We start from the raw sequence: 14,205 nt of genomic DNA on the forward strand, positions 1-14,205 counted from the left end.
TTGTCTAAATAAAAGTTTCAGATCAAAAACAGGGAAAACATATCTCAAAGTCACAAAAAGAAACAAACACGGCAGACTGCCGGAAAATAGCCTCCGTTGATTCCATTAACCAAGATTAGGATTGAAAAAAGAGAAAAACTAACAAAAATGACTGATTTTTGATAAAAATTTTTGCACGCATACAATTTTGAAATGCTAACTAGTATGATGTCATTTTGGAGCTAAACATACTCCTGCTTCGTAGTTAGACGACACGGGGGCTAGTATCAATAACAATAAGCATTAAAGTTGTTAACTAAGAACAAACGGATCTTTTCCGTTTGTGCCCCCCCCCCAGTACGTTATGCTCCCCCCGTTTCAGAGCACGTGTCATTACATAGTAAATCATTATCTAAAAATATTGCACGTGCCTCTGGGGGTTGCAAATAATATGGACCCACTAAGCTGGGGGGGGCACAAACCGAAAAGATCCGAACCAACTTCGAGTAACGAGCCTCTAAAAAAGAGTTTTATGGGTTTATCACGTTTTTGTTTCGTTTTTTATACTCACTCTGTTTATATTGAATTTCCTTGCGGAGGAACTGCTGTCTAAAAACACTTTTAGCAGAATGAGAAAAGAGTGAAACTAGCCTAGAGAAGTCAACAAGATTTCACGAAAAATGTTGAACTTGTAACTAAGGTAAAGCGAAAAAATTTTACGACGAGGTAAAAGATAAAATAGGAGCGCTATAATAGCCGACTGAGAAGCTGAGGCGGCTAATAAATAAGCAAAAGATCAAGAAAAGAGACAAAAAGGCAAGAAAAGAGACCAAAAGGCAAAAAGGATCAAGAAAAGTGACAAAAAGGCAAAGAAAAACTAACGGCTAACATGAAGCTTTTTCGGGCAGGAGCAGAGCTTTCCGTAGGTGGATACAATATAGCAAACAAACTCTCTAGTCAAATCTCTTTAACGGCAAAATGACAACAAATCATCACTAAAGAGTTTACGAAATTCTGATAAATGCTCAAAATGATTAAAATTCTCCTATGAAATTTTCAATTGAAATAAGTGAATAGAATCAGCTTGGCAAAAAACTTACCGACTGAATTGAAAACGCAGCATGAACAAATTCTACTAGCCTTCCCAAACATTTATTTTTTCATACATCTCTTCTCGATCTACCCTAAAATAATGTATGGAGAAGCAACTCTTTCTTTCTTTGACTACTGTTCAAAATGGACAGCTCCCAATTACTAGCCAATTGAATAGCTGATAGCGGCTATTAAAAACGGTTATTTGGTAGATTAGAACACTTCCTGTGCGACGCACAGCTGATGCCAATCCCTCTTTTTTTCACTCTGATTCCACCAAGTTTGTCGGAGGTAAAACTACAGGCTCAGCTGTTATTTGCTCAGTAACTTCACCCGGTCAATATATTTGACGTAGAAAATTTAAACATAGCTGGCAGATTGCCAGAAAATAGCCGCAATAGCTTTGTAGATCTGCAGTCCCAAAAAAACAGTAAAAAAGACAGACCAAAAAAATTCGTCTTTTCATTGAAGGCTGATATGTTAAATTTTGATTAAAAATCTGCATAAGATTTTGCAGCCTCTATTAGCTGCTCTCAAATAACCTTCACTTAGAGTGACACACACCCATTTGACCTTATCTCTTTGAATTAAAGTAAATAAAAGTCAACTTCAAAGTGAGGAAGTCATTTTTGAGAGTGAGGTAAGTCAGGTGTGACCAAAAATTTAATCACGCGAATGAACAAAAAAACTTGCTCCACTAAGAGCGAAAAATGACGTCACACACGAAATTCAGTTGAAATTGCATGAACGAATGAACAAAAAGCAGATTTGAAGTGATTGTGACGTCATATGGTCGTAACAAAAATCGCGACGACGAAATAAAAAACCAAGAGAAGGCCAGCTATCGCTTTGCGGCTATTAATAGTATGATTAGAAAACTCATCAATCTTCGAATATTTGGACCGGAGGATCTTTTCTTTAGTTCTTTCAACGAGTTAATGAGAAGATTTTTCTTGGCTAAGTTGAGACTAAATTGGATGAATTACCAGCATTGTATGTTCAAACCCGCAAATTTTAGGCATTTTTTTTCATTTATAATGAGAAAAAGTCAAGAATCGAAATATTTGTAAGATTTTAATTTAAATTTCAGGGTCCATATAGATTACATGCAACTAATTTACACTATTGTTCAGTTATTTCGCCATTTGTGACTTCTAAAAGGTTTATATGATATCTCATCGACCATATATCTTGCACGCATTTTTAAAAATGAAGAGCAGTTTTGATTGCTTTCAGAAACTTGGTTTAAACTTGCGCGGTTTAAATTCAGCGAGGTTTAAACTTGGCTAAATCATCTTGCAAACGCAGTCTTAAAAATTTTGCATGTCGGTTACGTCGATTTGCTAGCAATCAAAACTGGAGGTGAATAGTTTTTTTGGTGTCTTTTCATAAACATGCAAAACAGGTGAGAAAAGATTCAAAAAATGATTATTTTTTCTAGTTTATGATAATTATTTATTGTGCAAATTTCATACTCAGCTATTAAAAGAAGTATAATAACAACCACACTTTTTGTCAAAACGATTCAGGGATCGAAAAAAGTGCTTCTGAAATAAATTTTTTGAACTTGTTTTAAATTCTCACTTGTTCCGTTTTTTGTTCACCCAATAACTTCAACTACAAAACAAATTTTCCCCAGCCGCGTCCGTTCAATTTGCTTTGCATATACTCGTGAACCCGTCAAGATGCAAACCAAGTAATAATCTTTTTTATTAGTTTTCCATCTGCTTAATTTCTTGGAAAAAATGGGCCAAGAGTGCGGATGGAAGAGCGCACATTACCCAGCTTCCTTGTCAATTCCGTTTTTATTATCTTTAAAAAGATCTTTAAACTATAGCTGCTGCGTCAATATTTTGGTTTATGAGCAAAATTGTACTTTCATGCTTCCATAAAATTGCAAAATGGAGCAATGATCTTCATGTAATAATTGAGCGCACCTTCAAAGTACATCAAACAAGAAATATTCAAAGCTAAAGCACAGCTCTAGCTATGGCCATTGACGAGCAAGCTGTACATTACCTTCAATCTGTACTTCTAAAAATACACCCTTCGAAGAATCGAGACAATTTGAATTATTTCAAACGAATAAACTCAATTTTAACAAGTTTTTGAGAGAAAGCGCACTATTTGATATTCCTAAGGATGTTTTTCAAATTGTAATTTAAAACCTTTCAGAAAAATACGTTATAATCGAAAACTCAAAAAATATTGAAACATAGCCGGCAGATTGCCGGAATAGCTGCGAAAGAATAGACCTGCGTGCCATATAATAGAGATAGAAACAGATGCAGATCTAAATTGAAAAAAAAATCGACGCCGCTCAAAAAACTAGGCTAAAAAACATTCGGCGATAAATCAATAAAGCTTGTTAAAATTCATTCCACAGAAGCCTCTTATTAGGGACCTTTACTGCACAAATGAGTTCCTTTGACCTTAAACAAATTCAAATTAAACCTAAGTTTTAAAGTGCAAAAGTCATTTTATTGAGTGAGGTAAGTCACGTATGATCAAAATCTAATCACGCAAATAACCTAAAAAGTTTCGCTAAAGCGAGTGAGAAATGACGTCACGCGCGCAAATGCCGTTAGTGAGAGGAAGAAGTCATTCAGAAAATTTGACTTTTTCAGTTTTGCTGTGTGAACAAATGTAAAACGAAAAAAGAGCGTCAGACGACGAAACAAAAAAACATAGCAGGACAAGTCCTGACGTACAATTCAAAGAATTTTCATTGACTAAAAAAACAAACCTAAAACGGAAAACCATTTAGAAAAAAATCCAATCCAAAAAATCGAAAAAACAGTAAAAATCAAAGTGAAATTGCCGCATGTGAACAAAAAAACCACTAGCGAGAAATCGAATTTTTGTTCAAACACCGTTTTCTCACTCTACTTTAAATTTAGAGCGAAAAAATTGCACGCCGCAAAACCACTCGCTTTTTCGCTCCATTTCCTGTTTCGGCGTGACCAAAATCACTACTCCAATTTGACTTCAAAAATCATGAAAATGTGTGAACAGATCTTAAAAAAAAAGACAGCGCCCCAATACAATTCAAATTCTTTGAATTGTAATAAAAAAAAACCAAGAGCACCGCAATATAGCTACGCTCAGCTTACAGCTTCGCAGCTATAAAAAAAATCTTAATTCAATAAACTGCTTTTTTTTACCATAGTTATGACAATTTATAAAATTTATAAAATCATAGTTATGTTAACCTAGTTAATTGTCAAATTCAAAATCTTGAAAATTCGTCCTTATAGTACTTAACTATTCTGAGGAAAAGCTAGGGAAGTCATAAGGTTCATCAGTTATGGCACAGCAGAAACTTCTGAAGTTGATTAACAGTAGAAAGGAAGACAACAAAGCTTCTCCCAATATTCAAGGAAAGAATTGTTACATGGCAGAGAATCAGCTCGGGTTCCAAAAGCATAAAGAAAGCATCGCAATTGGTTAGTATTAAGTTTTCTATATTAATGAAAAGTTTTCAAAACGCTTTACGGCAATACAAGTACCATAAAATACTTACAGTTCTCTCTATCTTTAAAAAGAAAGTTATTTAACATTTGAATCTGATCCACTGATAACTGACAAAAATTTGCAACATCTTTGCAACAGCTTCCAACTAACACTTAGCTAAAAACACGCGTGGTCAGAAGCACAGAAAATCGAAGTTGTTTCATTGAATTCAGTGTTATTATACGCTTTCACAATATCTTGGCCTCAAATGGAACCATTATTCTATATTGCGTTATGAAATTATATAAGTTGAGTTATGCAAATTGAGCTGAAAATTGATGAAAACACTGGTTTCAGAATTAAAATAAAAACTGATCTCTCCTTTTCTCGCATTACTGAAGGTATCATAGACTCTAAAAAGCAGGATTCTTCGATTGCGTTGAACAAAGTTTCAGACAAATGAACATTCAAAAGAAAAACAACTGAATATTCAAATAGTTTCGACAAATTCAAGAAAATGGCGAAACATATTGACGGCCGTCATTTTTCTCCAACCTTTCATGTAAAAAATTCAGAAGTTCGCTCTCCTCTCAATTTCCCCCTTTCCTTCGCACACACATCTCTTTCATACAACTATAGATAAACACTCAAACAGCAGAACACGCAAAGGCTTTATCTCTTACAGGCTTCAGAGACTAATGATTCCAGACTGAGCTTGGTTTTTTAAGTTTTAGTTACTAGCGTTGTTGTCCAAGCCGACATTAAAAGCTCATCAAAAAATGGTTCACTTAGTTTGATTGCAGTTGAGTTATTTTACGGTTAACTTTTGGCTATCGAAGGCTATTTTTGTCAAATCACTCTTTAAGAGCGATTCACTCTTATTCGGAGTGATCCCCCAGTAGAAAGATCGCTCTTTTTCACTCTTAAAGAGTGATTCCCTCTTTTTTGAAATATTTTTTTTATACTTTTTATTTCAAATTATCTATACTCTTCAATAAATTTATATTTTCTGTTACTTTTTCAATATTTATTCCATTATTAATAAGAAATGACACAAAATTATAGTATTTACATGAACAACTATCAGTGAAACTGCTTCGCAGATCCTCTGTTTGGTTAATAACTAAAGGACTTACAGCTCTAGGACTTTGCCAACTAGGATTAATTGTTTTATCCGCGAAGCGGTTACACCGATCAGTTATATTTCTAATAAATCCTGTAGTTAATTCTACATCTGGATGTTGTTTCTTTACAAGAGCCCGTATCCCATCATATCTCACAACAGAAGTACAATATGAACAATTAACTTTAGCTGAAGTACAACTTCTACATGTATTCTTACTCTCATCAAAATCAGTTAGTGGTTTTACATAATTACATTTATTACAACTTCTAATTAAGACTTCTGGGCTAAGGTTAGGGTTATGGTTAGGGTTAAGGTTAGGGTTAAGGTCAGGGTTAATGTTAGGGTTAAGGTTAGGGTTAAGGTTAGGATCTGAGTTAGAGTCATAGATAGAACCAGAACTAGAACCAGAACTAGAACTAGAACTAGAACCAGAACTCGAGCTAGAACTAGAACTAGATTCATTTTTTAAAGAACAACCCCATGGAGAAAAATTATTAGCACAAATACCACTTAGTATTATATTACCACACATACATTTATCAGTTTTATCTTTATGACATGATTCATAATGATATTTTAAAACAGCAATGTTTCCATACTCATAGTTACACTCTAAACATTTTAAAAGCATTTATAATAGGGTAAACTATAATATTTACCTAATCATAGGACTTTGTCCATCAGTGGAACTGCTTCGCGGATAATATTTAACCATGATTTCAATTAAATCTGTAGCATTATCTTTAGATGTGATACACTCTGCTAAATATTTATTTCCTAACGTATTGAGTGTATTAGTTTTACATCTCTTATCCAAAATCAATTCAAGGTCTAATTTTTTTTATCTCTAACAAATTTTATAATCTCTTCTCTAAATTCTTCATTATTTCCATGTAGTATGGTTCAAAACTTTCCTCCCTTTCTATTCAAAATTCCCATCTCTTCATTGACGAAGTCACAGCTACACTGATTTATATATTCTTCTTGCACTGTATTTCGTAGATTAGCAAAGCTACTTCGTAGATTGGGCTTCGCCCATGTTTCACCATTGGTGAACGAGCTTTGCTCGTGGTTCTCCAAGCTACTTCGCAGATCATTATCCAACTCTTCTCCATATCCAACGTTAACTAATGTATTTACTCTACTCAACATTGTGCTTGCTCCCATTGCTACACTCCCAGCATTTCTTGATATTATATCGGGATAAATATAACTAAGTATAATTAAACCTGAGCTTATAATTCCACCAATAGTTGTTAAACTTTTTATACCCTTTCCCACAATCATTTCTTTAGTTAAAACATCATTCTGAATTTTAATATTATTTAATTTAAGAAGTTTATTAAAATAGAATATATAGTTATCGTGATTAATAACATTTCTATCTATTGCATTTATCATGAGTGGTTTCATATATGCTATAAGTTTATTTATATCTTCTCTTTCTAACTCATCTTTTGAACTAAGAGCTTTTAAATCAAGGAAACCAACTCTTGAATCATATATTATTGTTCTATTACTATTAATAATAATAAAAGTATTCTCCTTCTTATTATATTTAATTATACCATAACGAAGTTCATCTGACATTCCATCTGTACGATTATAATGGTTACTATTTAACTCACTAATTATTTTACTAAAGTCATATTCACATTGATATATCTCATTAAAGTTTTTAAATAGATCAGGTCCATTATAAGTTATTAAATAAATAGTATCACAACTCATTCTTGCTGTATTAATTATTTGAGCTGGTTTATGACACATTACAATCATTTGAATATTATAATGTCTACCTTCAGTAAAATAATAAGCTATATCCTTATTTAACCTATCACCCATATCAAGTACTTTTACACAATTTCGAAATTTAAGCATATTATTTTTTGTGATCATATTTATATCACATTTATTAAACCCAGTAAAAAACTTATTAGACTCAGGATCTATCCAGTCTCTGTCATCTTTACACACTATAACTATATTTTTTAGCTTGGTCTTGGTTTTGGTCCTGGTTTTGGTTTTGGTTTTGGACTGAGTACAATTTTAAGTATTGTCTAATAAAATATGTTTTCCCTGTACCCGTTCCACCATAAACATTATGTAATGGTGACTTTTTATATTCAAATCTAACTAGATTCCTATTCATAAATCCACCAAAGCTTTCTTCTAGTTTTGTGTATTTACTCGGTATTGAATCATATAATAAATAACAAATTCCAATTAAAAAAATAAAAAAAGTATACCGCCTTTATCCATTTTTATATATAAAATTTATTATATAAAAATGCTTATCCTAACTTTTGAGGAATTCATTAATAAATTTAATATTGATAATAGTGCTATGAGTGATATCAGAATAAAAGATATAGGTAAAGATATAAGTCTAACACCAATTGAAATAGTAATGAGAGATGAGACTCCAGATAGTATCCGTGAAACGGCTTCACCGATCTGCGAAGCAGGTTCCCTGATCGGGGAACCTAACTTCAACATTATTGTCAATCTACATCCAACTGATGGTACACATTGGATTTTAGTTATAAGAAGAGAAGGTGGTCCTGTGTATTACTTTGATAGTTTTGGTGTAGAAACCCCACCATTATTTTTAGAAGAATATGTTGATCTAGGCTCTAATGAGAGAATACAACAATATGATGAATCTTATTGTGGGGCTTACTGTTTATACATGATCTATCTTATTGATAGAGGATTTAGAAATAAAAGTGCTTTGAATATTCTAGTTAATCAATGTAAATATCCAGGAATATATAATGAGTGTTTTTGTTTAGGTTGTAATGTTAATGTTATTGATAATGATAATGTTAATGATAATGTTAATGTTAATGATAATGATAATGACATTGATAATGATAATGATAATGTTAATCAGGGAACCGGCTTCGCAGATGATCTAGGAAGTAGCTTTGCTAATAATGTTAATGGTAATGTTAATGATCTACGAAGTAGCTTTGCTAATAATGTTAATGATAATGATAATGATAATGACATTGATAATGATAATGTTAATGATAATGTTAATTATAATAATTATGTTAATGATAATGTTAATGATAATTTTATATATCAGGGAACCGGCTTGGCTAGCCAGGAGCAAAGCTCGTTCGCAGATCTATTTGGGGAAAAACATGTTGAAACATCGGTGGAACTGGTTCCCGGATGGACGAAGTCCCATCAAAAGGGTAAACCTAAAAACAATAGTCCTACTAACACTATCCGTGAAGCGGTTCAACAGAGTTGTTTTGCAAATACACCGCTCTCTGTAAATATAAATGAAGATCTACAATCATGGCTAAATGATGATGATATAATTACTGAAGCCACATTCCCAGATAACTTTAGATGTATAATATCTGGTCCTAGTGAATGTTGTAAGACATTCTTATTTAAAAAACTAATTCTAGCTAGTATATATTTTGATAAGCTATACATCATTGGACCTACTGGTGATCAATACAATGGATTAGAAAGAATAAACCCAACAGCAATTATAGAACTTATTAAAGATATAAAAGATTTACCATCTGATAAACTACCCAAAGACTTAAAGAAACTAATGATATTTGATGATGTTAGAGCCAAAGTACCAGTTATTAATGAATACTTTTGTAGAGGTAGACATAATAATTGCAATATGATATATCTTAATCAAAACCTGTTCTCTCTGGATAGGCAGAGTGTTAGAGAGAACTGTAATCTATTTATTTTATTTGAACAGAGAGGTAAAGTCCTAGCATCAATATATCAAGATCTCTTTAATAATGTTGAACTTAGTTATAATGATTTTGCTAATATATGTAATAAGGTATGGAAAGAGCCTTATAATTACATTGTCATTGACATAACTAAAAATAAAAATATTAATGGTAAACTAAGAATTAATTGGGATCGGAGAGTTTTGTAGTTAAATTATTTCTATGTCCATGGCTATTATTATAGATAGAGATTGAACTATCAGTGAAACTGCTTGGCTAACCACGAGCAAAGCTAGTGTGTAAACCACAGACGACTCTGTTCGCAGATAACTATATCATTAACTATCAGGGAACCTGCTTCGCAGATAAATACTTTCTAAATCAAATGTAAAGTAAAACTTAATACATCACCATTAAAGTCTATAGGTCTTCCATGCTCATCTTTAATATGAAATTCTATATATTCCATTCTATCTTTAGTTACATTTCAATACAAGATATTAGTTGGTATAATATTTATCAAGTAACCTGGTGGTTCTGTTAGAGTAAAAGTATATAGTATGTCTGTGTTATTCCCATTATCTTTAACACCAGATATCACCTTACAATGAATCTTAATAGTACTAAAACCCATAATATCAACAATTTTCTGAGATGTATATTTACCTTGTTCAAATACTATTTTTCTAAAGCCCAGTAATGGCGCTATTGAATTTTCTATGTCAAAGTTAATTGCACCTTGTTTTACTTCCATTAAACTTTTCATTGTATTCTTATCAGATTCTATTATAACATTACCATTAGTTTCTTCTTTTATTAATTCTGCTATTTCGAATAATTCATATGCTCCTGGTATAATAGCTAAAATACGGGTATCTGACCATGTTTCACCCTTGATATCATATATGAATTGATTGTTCCTTCCATTAACATTAAACACCGAATTATAAACAGATAATCTAATAAAACCTAATTTTGTTGTATTAAGTTTAGGTTCACTAAAGTTAAACTTTTCGATTGGTTTTATCATTCTAAAGTTAAGTGTATGCTCTTCTTTAGTTTTAGTTAAAGCTTCATGTATATTTTGTAGTTCCCTTAAGATTAAATTGTCTGTCATTTTTTATCTAAAAAATGGATTTTAATTTGGATACAACTTATGGTTATAATAATGATATACACAAAAGTAAGATTATAAAATATAAACCAAATAATCTGGCAACAATGAATACAATCAATACTAACATTAATATCATTCTCAATAGAGAAGAGAATCATTTAAACTTGCATGATTCATATCTAGAGATAGAGTTTGTTGTATCAGATGATGCTGGTGGTGTATTTTCTAATGATGCTAATATCAGATTAGTTAATTATGGTATGATGGCATTGTTTAGTTCAGTTAAACTTGAAACTAGTGGTGGTAGGACTATTGAATATACAGATCACTGTGATCCTAATCTATTGATGTATAAGTTATTAACTAGTACTGATGATGAATATGAGAGTGGTTTTGTTAAAAATCAAGGCAATAGAGATAGTCAACTTAAAGGTGACCATATTGCTCCACAACGAGGTCATATGTATATGATGATTAGGATGAGTGATCTATTTGGTTTTGTAAATGATTTAGAAAAGATTATATATGGTTTAGGATTTTAACTAATATTAAAAAGAAATAATAATGATGAGCTCTATATAGAGTTAATGCTAATCCTGGTGCAGGTGCTAATGATGGTAATATAGAAATTAGAGATATATCATGGTGTGTACCTAGTACTGATCCTAGTAGTGATAATAGAATTATTGTGCAAAAGGGTTTAAGTAAAAAGAATAATGTAGACTTTAGTTATTATGAAAGAAAGACATTTTATAAGAATGTGCCCAATGCTACTAACTTCTTGTTTGATCTTGGTATGGAAAGTGGCATGGAAAGACCACAATATATAATAGTTGGTTTTGAAAATAATAATGTTAATGAACAAACTCATGATGCAAGTACATTTGATATAATGAATGTTACTGAATGTTATTGTAAGATTGGTAGTGAGTTTTATCCCGAGGATAGAATGAATATTAATTATGGTACCAATAATTATAATGAGGCTTTTAAAGAGATTGTTAGCTTTAATAAAGATTATAATGGGCTACCACAAAATAAAACCATATATAATTCATAGAACATTCAAAAGTAGTTATAGAATATATGTATTCGATACTAGATATCAAAGTGATCATATAGGTCCACAACCAATACAACTTAATTTTAAATTTAGTGCTGCAGTTGCAGATGTTAAATGTAATGCATTAGTATTAACTAGAAAGGTTATTAGTGTGAATAGTGATGGAAATAAGATGGTTGATATTATATCATAGACAGAGTCTTAGTTATAAATAAGTCATAGTTATAATTAAGTCATAGTTATAATTATAACTACAGTCCTTGTCATTATTTCCTACTAGTCTTAACATAACCCTTAGCATAAATAATATCTAATTTCTTTTTATTCTCTAGAGATAGACCCTTAGCTTCAAGCTTAATCTTAGCCTTTGGCCTAAATTTGGGCTTGGGCTTAGGCTTAGGCTTCGAGCTTCGCTCGCGGGTGGAACACGTAGTCTTAGGCTTAGGCTTAATAACATCAAAAGGATAATACTTTTTAACTTCCATTATTTTTTATATATAGAAATGAGTCTTTTAAATAAGTTCAAAACCAATTCATATTGTGTTGGAGGTAGATATTATAGTGGTACTAATAACAAAAGAGGTTTTATTACTTCAAAAGGTACTAAAATGTTAAAGGGTAATTGTGTTAAGTGTAAGAGAAATAAGTCAATGACTGTTAGTGATGCAACAATAGAAGCAGAGGGATTGAAAGATTTCTTTAAAAGTGTTGGTAGGGCTACGGTTAACTTTGGAAAGAAAGTTGCTAATAATCCTGTAACAGCATTAGAAATAGCAAGTAAAATAGGAAGTGCGGCTGCATCTAGAAAACCTAGAGCTGCTTTATCAGCCACACCCGATTTAATTAAATTTGCAACTACTGGTGAAGGTATTAAGGTAGTAAAAAAGGAAGAGGGTTATACTTAGGTACTAAGAAGAGATAAATGTTTGATTATGATTATGATTATTTTATGTTTTTATGATGTTTATGATTATGATTATATTATACTTATGATTATGATTATATTTATATTATGTTTATGATTATCGATAAATATTAATACTAATATTATTATTACTAAATACATTATTATAACTAAACACTAACAACTTTAGTTTAAAAAAATACTCAGTTTGTTTTTCTTGTTCTTCTTATAATCCTCATATACCTTAACTAATTCATTATACTCATCATTATCTATTTTATTATCATTCATTGATTTAATATATAGTCTATTAAACTTGTCACTAAACTGTTTACTTAAAATATACATTTGTGAATACTTTATAATTTTATTTCTTATTTTAGTATTAATTGTTTTTGATAATGAACCACAAACAGTTGCTGTAGCAAAAGCTGTTGGTATAGAATAAGGTAATCCTATACCTGTTAATGCAACTGATGTTGATGTTGCAGTTGTTGCTATAGATGATAATACTATTTCTGTTATCTCGGCTACATTAACATAATTTTTATATCTACTTAACTTCTTATTATAGTTATTAGTTTCAGTTTCATAATATTTTCTAATATCCTTTATAATGTTAATATTGTTGTTAAATTTATTATTAGCTTGAATCTTTTCGTTTATGTATTGTTCATTAACGGTTGACAAGTTGGGATATAGTAATCTCTCACTCGGTGCTGTTGGGTGTCATAGTTTCAGTTATTTTAATTAGTAAAAATTCTTTCTATTTCTTTCGTTATATCTTCTTGTTTAAAACCATAATGCATCTCAAGTCTTGCTTGCTCTTTATTATCAACTAACGTACTTCGTAAAAGTATAGCAATTATATATTGTACTATTGACCTTTTATTCTTTAAAAGGGCTTCATCTATAAAAGAATTAGTCTTTTTCACTTCTTTAAATTCTTTTAGCCCAGTAGTAAACATTTCATCTATTTGTATGTTAGTGATATTCTGATTAAACTTATTATTATCAAATTCTTGTTTTAATTGATTATATTTAGAGATAGTATCTGCAGCAACTTTATTACAAAACTTAACAGTATTTCTGACTTCATTTGTTGATTCAATAAACTCATTAATTAGTTCTTCATTAACTTGTGTTTCATTTAGTTGTAATATTTTAGTTGTAACTTTATCAAAGTCACCCTTTCTTAGTTCAGTTATGTTTCTACGTAAAATCTCTATTTTATTAGAAGAGGATAATAAGTTATTGTCACAATACTCTTTATTAACATCATCTTTTTCATCTATCGGAGGATGCACATTTGTAATTTTATAGGTATCCTTCATATCAATATTATCATTATCTTCTAGAAATAACCCACGAGCCTTACTTAGTGTTAAGTTGTTTGTTGATGTTGATGTTAATCCGAGAAGCGGGTTCCCCGATGGACCTCCGGTCATGCTTCGCCATTGATGTTTAGCTTGATTGAATCTATTTCTTGTCATCTTTGTATTTGTTTACATATAATTAGAATAATAATTAGTCTTGTAATTAGACTTATAATTAGTCTTACAATTAGACTTAGACTTAGAATTATAATTAGACTTAGGACCGCAGGTCAATGTTTAATGATTTCAAAACCTTATTATTAGATTCAAAGTCAAACTCGGATTTTAATAATTCCTGTTCGTAATATTTACCTTCTATTATCTCACCATTAATATCTTCTATTTTATATGTTGGTGGTTGTGTTTTTAGAACTTC

The 14,205-nt window shown here is 31.1% G+C and overlaps 1 protein-coding gene across 5 annotated transcripts in view; it reads right to left on the reverse strand.

Annotated features, from left to right (window-relative positions):
- LOC142348174 (ATP-dependent 6-phosphofructokinase, liver type-like) overlaps window positions 1-14,205 on the reverse strand; it is an 82,630-nt gene that overhangs the window by 57,070 nt on the left and 11,355 nt on the right. The window lies entirely within an intron of this gene.

This window comes from Convolutriloba macropyga, chromosome 10, assembly GCF_964194025.1.
Source record: "Convolutriloba macropyga chromosome 10, txConMacr16.3, whole genome shotgun sequence".
Classification (NCBI taxonomy): Eukaryota; Metazoa; Xenacoelomorpha; order Acoela; family Convolutidae; genus Convolutriloba; species Convolutriloba macropyga.